The sequence below is a fragment of the Amia ocellicauda genome, chromosome 16 (assembly GCF_036373705.1).
Source record: "Amia ocellicauda isolate fAmiCal2 chromosome 16, fAmiCal2.hap1, whole genome shotgun sequence".
In the NCBI taxonomy this organism is placed as follows: Eukaryota; Metazoa; Chordata; class Actinopteri; order Amiiformes; family Amiidae; genus Amia; species Amia ocellicauda.
In genome coordinates this window covers 24,530,597-24,537,686 of record NC_089865.1, presented here as the reverse complement: position 1 = coordinate 24,537,686, position 7,090 = coordinate 24,530,597, and the positions used below count along the sequence as shown (strand labels likewise).

Below are 7,090 nucleotides of genomic sequence, written 5' to 3'. Positions count from 1 at the left end.
TCGAACAACTTTGGGATGAACTGGAATGCCGACAGAGCCAGGCCTGATCGCCCAACATCAGTGCCCGACCTCAATAATGTTCTTGTGGCTGAATGGAAGCAAATCCCCTCAACAATGTTCCAACATCTAGTGGAAAGAGTGGAGGCTGTTATTGCATTAAAGGGGCGACCAAACTCCATTTTAATGTCCAAGATTTTTGAATGAGATGTTCGACAAGCAGGCATCTACATACTTTTGGCCATATAGTGTATCTACTTTGACCCCCTGTACAGTATTTTTGGAAGATGTCCGGTTATTTTAAGCACCGGTATTTTTGTATCTTAAAAGTGGCAACCCTAGTGGCAAAGAAGGTGCGGGGGGTATCTGGGGTACCTCTTAGGGGGGGGGGCAGGTACGGCCAGTCTTTGACAAGGTAACCACTATCGCCTCCTGTCCACCTCCTAAGTCCAAAAAGGAAGTTCGGCAGTTTTTGGGATTTACCGGGTATTATCGCCGGTTTCTACTGGACTTTGCCACCGTGGCTTACCCCCTGACCAAACTGACACGAAAAGGTGCTCCAGATACGATCCAGTGGCTTTCCAGGTGATTAAGGACCGCCTCTGCCAAGACCCTGTGTTAAAATGTCCTGACTTTTCTCTCCCTTTTATTTTACAGACCAACGCCTCGGAAGTTGGAGTGGGCGCAGTGTTGGAGGTCAGGAACACCCGAACACCCCAGGAGCGTAAGTATAGCACCATTGAGAAGGAGTGTCTCGCCATCAAGTGGGCTGTGGAGACGCTCCGCTACTACTACGGCTGCTGCTGATGCGCTGATTGGGTGCTCATTGGCTGTAGCCGTGTTGTCGGCTGGAGGCAATGAGCACCGAAGCGATTGTAACATCAGCGTGTGCTTCGTCTATTTATTCCCTCTCTCTCTCCTCTCCCTAGTAGGAAGTTGTCCGGAGAACCGAGGACAGAAGTTCAATCGATACGGCTGCCCTGAGCTCCCATTTGTTTTCTTTGTCTGTTTAGTTTTGTGACTTTTTTGTTTTGTGTTTTGTTGTGGCAAGAAGCCGACTTTGTTATCCGAACCCTTATTAAAGCCCTCACAATGCGGCAACCCAAAGACTACCTCTAGTTTTTTCGCCCGGCGTTCACAAGACCACTAACTAAAATATTCCAAATGACACTTAGAACAGGGGACGTGCCAACTGATTGGAAATAACGTTTAAGCCATGTTTGTCGATATCTCCATTCACCCACTCACAACAGGATGTATCTTGCATATCAGTAGGAATATTTAGTTTTACTAATGTTTAATATTTTATGGAAAATATTGGTCAATATACCCGGTATTTAAGTTAAAATGATCACTTGCCCCATCGGGCATGTAATCTAGCAAATAATTCCTGCCCAACATAACCGGGCAGTCAGGAGGTCCCTTATGTCGGACCCTGCATATGTCTATTTGATTTATCAAAACTCCTGAATGGTATTCTTTAAAAAAAAAGAGAAATTGCAATTGCTAAAAATTGTGTACATCATCATTGTCATCATCATCAACATAATAATCATAATAATTGTATAGATTGTAAAGCTATGTACTTCAATTTCACCTAATGACAGTGTGACTCATTCCATGAGTTCTTAATTCATAGGTCAAATGCAGTATTGTTTAATTAATGTAGGGTACCAACAAAAACATTTTCTTTCATACAAAATGCACAAGATAAAAAAACATGCACAAGATAAAATTAATCTTGAAAAACATGTACAAATTAGGCAAATGTTCAGTTTAGGAGTAATGCTAAAATTCCTTTTCCTGTAATTATGGGGCTTGATGGCAACCCTAGCCTAATCCCAGTCCAGTGTTAATGTACTCACAGTGGCTGGTCTTCTGAAGGGAACTGTCCACTGTCTCCTGTCACCAGAGCCCATCTCCTCTGTGCCTCCTTCTGTGTACAGCGTCCAGAGAGAAGCTTGTTCCTTACTGTGCGAGTCCACACTGTCAAATTCTCCTTCATGGAAGGCTGCAACCACACAGGAAAGATACATAGTATGTCTGTGTTCATTAAATGTCCATGGTGTGGCCTTGATTTGTTGCAGAAGTGTTACCAATGTTCATGTTACAAAATGCAAAGGCAAAGTGTGGCAAAGGCAAATGTATGGAGTTTATTTATGTTTTTTCTGATCAAACCATAATGTGTAAAACAAACCAACACTCAGTAACTCCCCCGCATTAGAATTCCACAGTATGTTACCAGCTTTCGTCTTTTTAGATTACACCTATAAACCTTTCTAATGTTGTCTTATACCTTAATTGGATTCACTGTAACATGTAGATATATTGGATAAACTACACAAGAAAAAACATAATAATGATAATAATAACAATACACCAATGCTTAGAATATCACCTGTATACAGTGTTCAGTTACAGGGTGTGAGGTCTCGTGTTTCTTTGCAGTCTTCTGAGTTAAGAAACAAACTTGGCAAATGTGCAAATTCAGACATTTTAGACATCGATACCTAAAAAAAAAGTGAAACATTATTTTTTTTAAAGGAAATCAAAATTATGCTGGACTGTTTTTTATCTTTAGATCAGATCCAATGTAAGTTTTTTTTTATTGTAGACTTGTTGTATAGACCTTATTTATAAGTTGCAGAATATTGTTTTATCTCTATTGTCAGTTCATGACTTGACTACATTTTCACAACCATTTTTCACTAATGCACATACTGTACCTAATATAGGCATTCTTTATATTTCACTTCCACATTGATTAGAAACATGCTCACACGCACCTGAGCCCAGTAATGGGGAAGGTTTTGCAGATGCCACATTTGGAGTAATGGATGACTGCTTCACTGGCAGATATCCTGTAAAGTGTGGACAACCAGAGCAGAAACTGGGGCTCTGTTTGCAGCCATGCTATAAATCCATCCTCTGAAAGCCCTGCACTGAGGACCTGATGAAAAACAACTCTGCATTAATTATATTAACTCATTAAACAAGACATGCTTATCAGGGAACTTACAACTTAAGTAGAGGAATTGTATGTTTAGTAAAGTCGTTTCCCATCTGCAGATTCCTCCCCCACCGTTATGGTGCAGCCTGTTTCTGAGCCTTTTATTTCTCACATATAAAAAGTTTTCACACTTTATTTCTCTCATTATTTCAGTAGAAGTAAAAACATTGAACAAATTGAAAATGCACACCACATACACATGAATTGAAGATTAGATTACTTAGATGGAGTTTGTTTAATATCAAGTTTTTTATTTTCTTACAGTTCAACAGTTATGGTAAATATGTAGAAGTGTTTGGGATAAATTAAGTTGACTTACCCCTCGAAAACAGGACTGCACTGCACTTTCAAGAGGTCCAAACACAACGCTCTCATGTACTATAGCTGGTATCTGCATCAAAAAATAAGAATAAAGAGTGACCCTGATATACTGTATTTCCTGAATAATATACTGTTCGAGAACGGTGAACATGCTGCTCAAATAGCTATTGGAAGGTTTGAAATTTTATACAGCAAATTGGGGATCACCGTGAAAAATAATTGGTTAAGCCAGTGAGGTGCAGTGCCAGGATGTGGCAGAAAATGGCCACCAGAAGGGCACTGCATCCCCCAGAAATCCTGGGCAGTAGCAGTTGTTTGGGGTGTGAGTGTGTAACAAAGGAAAGAAAAAATCTGGTAAAGGAATTTTTACTTCACTCCAGCACTCTGTCAGTAAACCTCCACTTCGTTACACCATTGTGTGTAGCTGTTTCCCTAGACTCCCTAGATTTTTGCATGGATGTAAATTATGACTTTTATAAATGATATGTAAAAAATTGTATTTAATATTTTCTCAAGGGTCATCAGGTTTGATAATCGGGAGAGAGATAAGCTGGCAGCTATTAGGACAGTGTGGGACAAGTGGGTAGAGCGGCTGCCTCTACTCTACAACCAAGGTCCTAATGTCACCGTGGATGAAAGGCTGGTGGCATTCAGAGGTCGCTGCCCCTTTAGGCAATACATGCCTTCAAAGACAGCAAAGTATGGCATAAAGATCTGGGCAGCTTGTAATGCAAACTCAAGCTATGCATGGAACATGCAGGTTTACACTGGTAAGCCTATTGGAGTAACACCAGAGAGAAACCAGGGGATGCGGGTGGTTCTTGACATGATCCAAGGTCTCAGGGGCCACAACATTACCTACAAGAACTTTTTCACCTCTCACACCCTGGGTCAGGAGCTGCTGAAGTGGAAGCTTACAATAGTCGGAACTGTTAGGAAAAATAAACCAGAGCTCCCTGCTGATCTGCTGTCAATCAAGAACAGGGCAATGTTTTGCTGATAAGCATGCTGCATAAGGATGCACCAGAGAGGAACAGAAACCTGAGATGATCCTGGATTACAATGCCACCAAGGGAGGGGTGGACAATCTTGACAAGGTGATTGGGTCCTACAGCTGCAAAACGCATGACTGGCCTTTGGTCATCTTTTATAACCTTGTGGTTGTGTCAGCCTACAATGTGTTTGTCATCTGGACTGAGATCTTCCCAGATTGGAAAGCTTCCAAGCTGTTCAAGAGACGGCTCTTCCTCAAGGAGCTTGGGAGAGCGCTTGTGACACCCCACATTGAGAGAAGGCAGCACCTGCCAAGAACCCCAGCCACTATAGCCGTGGTGAGGAGGATCCAGGAGGGGGACGCACCTACCCCACCAGTGCCCGAGGTAAGTGTGTGTGTGCGTGTGTGTGTGAGAGTCAGGGGATCAGGATGCGCAAAAAGACAAACTTCTATACCGTTCAAACTAATAATCACCATCTTCATCTTCCTAGGTTGCTGCTGGGGGGAAAAAGAGGAAGAGTTGCCAAGTCTGTAAGCCCAAAGACGACAGCAAGACTAGCACCACATGCTTCAAATGCAAGAAATTCATTTGCACAAAACCTGTAGTGGAATCCTTCATAGACATACAATTGTATTTCTTTCTTTTTCAGGTTTCCTGTTGTAAACATTGTAAACATTGTTAAAAAATTAAATGTAGTTTTAAAATAATGCTTATGACTCATTTAGTGTGATTTGAATTGAAAGGGTCAATTTGACCCGGAACAGAAAAGATGTTTTGTTTGTATTAATCAACATGTTTAGAGCTGTTATTAATGTTTTATATAAACTGTATTATGTTTTATATTAGAAATAATAATAATTTGCAGACTGAGCAAAGTAGGTTTGTCAAGCTAGCAACAGGCAGTTGTCCAGAGGATATGCTGTAGACATTCTCCTCTCCACTTTGACTTCTGTTCACTATGATAAGAGGAACACCCAAACAGATCAATAGCCCACAGATACCAGTTTGTTTGGGGTTTCCTGTTCTTTTCTCAAGGCTGAAGATGCTACATTATAGTGATTGACTACCTCATTGTCTATTGTTAAAGAAATGTGAGATTGGGCAGTTTGTATGCCACAACAGGAAAGCACATGCTTCCATGATGACCCCCACTGCTCAGGAAGACCACCACAAACATTCAGAAACCTGATCTCAAGACAACACTTTGGGAAATCTGTCTGTGCCCCTTCCTACAGACCAACATGTCATGCAATGTATATAAGGCTGACCACTCGTGCTGTTCAATAAGTCTCTGCTGAGGTAGAGTGCTTCCATGTCGGGCCCCTTCCAGGCCTGGCATGTTAAATAAATACATTTACCATCTATGCATCCAGACTGGGTTCTTCAACATGCCCCCATGACAGAAAATATGTCAAAAATGTTTAGAAAGTCTAAATAAAATAAGAATACATAAAACAAATGTGTTGAATGTATAGTTTTTGCCAATTTACAGAAAAAAAAATTGAAAATTATTTTTTAATGATAAGTAAACCATGATCTGTAAGGGGTGAAAAACTTGATTACACTAAATATTGATTAAAGTGATATTAATTGAGCTAAAGATAATGTTTATGGAGAATTTGTTTTGCTTTTGCTTTGTTTTGCAACATTTGCTGTTCCTTACAGTTGAACATAACAGGAGAGTTAACCCTTGATAGGGACTATACTGTATTACTGATTCAATTTAAAATGCCTTAAATTATGTTAGCTTTTCTAAAAATATTTTTTGAGTGCAACCTGTGTAACTTGTTATAGATCAATAATCTTATGCATTATGCTGTATTTGAAACTTAAACATTAAAATATAATACTAATAACGTATAATTTTATTATAATGTTGGCTATGAGCAGAACAAATACATGTGTGCATACCACACAGATTATGATGACATGCATCTTCATTCTGAAACACCCATTGTCCACATAAACTGTTCTTCTTCTTGTTACAACTAATTTAGTAAAGAGTTAACAAACATCAATTTGGAGTACCATTGCCCTCTGTTGGTATATAACAGTGAATAAAGTCTGTTGCGATAAAAGTGTTCTACAGTCTTAAAATACCTCCTTCAGGTCTTCTAGCAGAACTCTCAGCCCGCTCCTGGTCACATGTCCAATGGAGGAATTCTGAGTCACACTGCACTGAACAGCCATCTGAAACAGAGCTGCCACCCAGCAAACACACACAACATAACACATCTAGCTTGAGATGTAGTCAGAAACATACACTACACATTCATTAAAATCAGAGAGGTCACAAATGCATAAGGGTATTTACAAGATCCTTACAATATATCTATTTGTTGAAATGTCACACACACGTTGTAACATTGCAGACACTTGCTACTAATATATGGTCTTTGGAGAATGCTGATTCAGCTTTACTGTGTTTTTTAAGAGGAGACAGTTATATGTTTAGGCACAAAACATATTAGTAATTTTGCTGTCCCCCAGTCAGCATGTAGGCCTATGTCTTATTTTGACCTGTAGAGTGTGTGTGCATATATATATATATATATATATATATATATATATATATATATATATATATATATATATATATATATATATATATATATATGTGCACACATACACCATTAAACCTCCTAAATTCCAATAAAATTGTTGAGTTTATTATGATGATGATGATTATTATTATTAGTATTATTATTTGTGTTATTGTTAATTTATCAAACCATTTGTTATTAAGAGCATATTTATATTAGTATTT

At 39.2% G+C, this 7,090-nt stretch overlaps 1 long non-coding RNA gene and 1 pseudogene across 1 annotated transcript; one reads left to right on the top strand and one right to left on the bottom strand.

Moving 5' to 3' along the window:
• Positions 1-2,815: 2,815 nt before the first annotated feature.
• LOC136711817 (uncharacterized) lies at positions 2,816-6,512 on the bottom strand. Its single transcript, XR_010804779.1, has 3 exons — positions 6,424-6,512; positions 3,327-3,398; positions 2,816-2,947 (listed from the first exon to the last, which is right to left on the bottom strand). It is a non-coding gene; the product is annotated as an uncharacterized LOC136711817 (long non-coding RNA).
• On the top strand, positions 3,834-5,379 carry LOC136711904 (piggyBac transposable element-derived protein 4-like; annotated as a pseudogene).
• Positions 6,513-7,090: the final 578 nt, after the last annotated feature.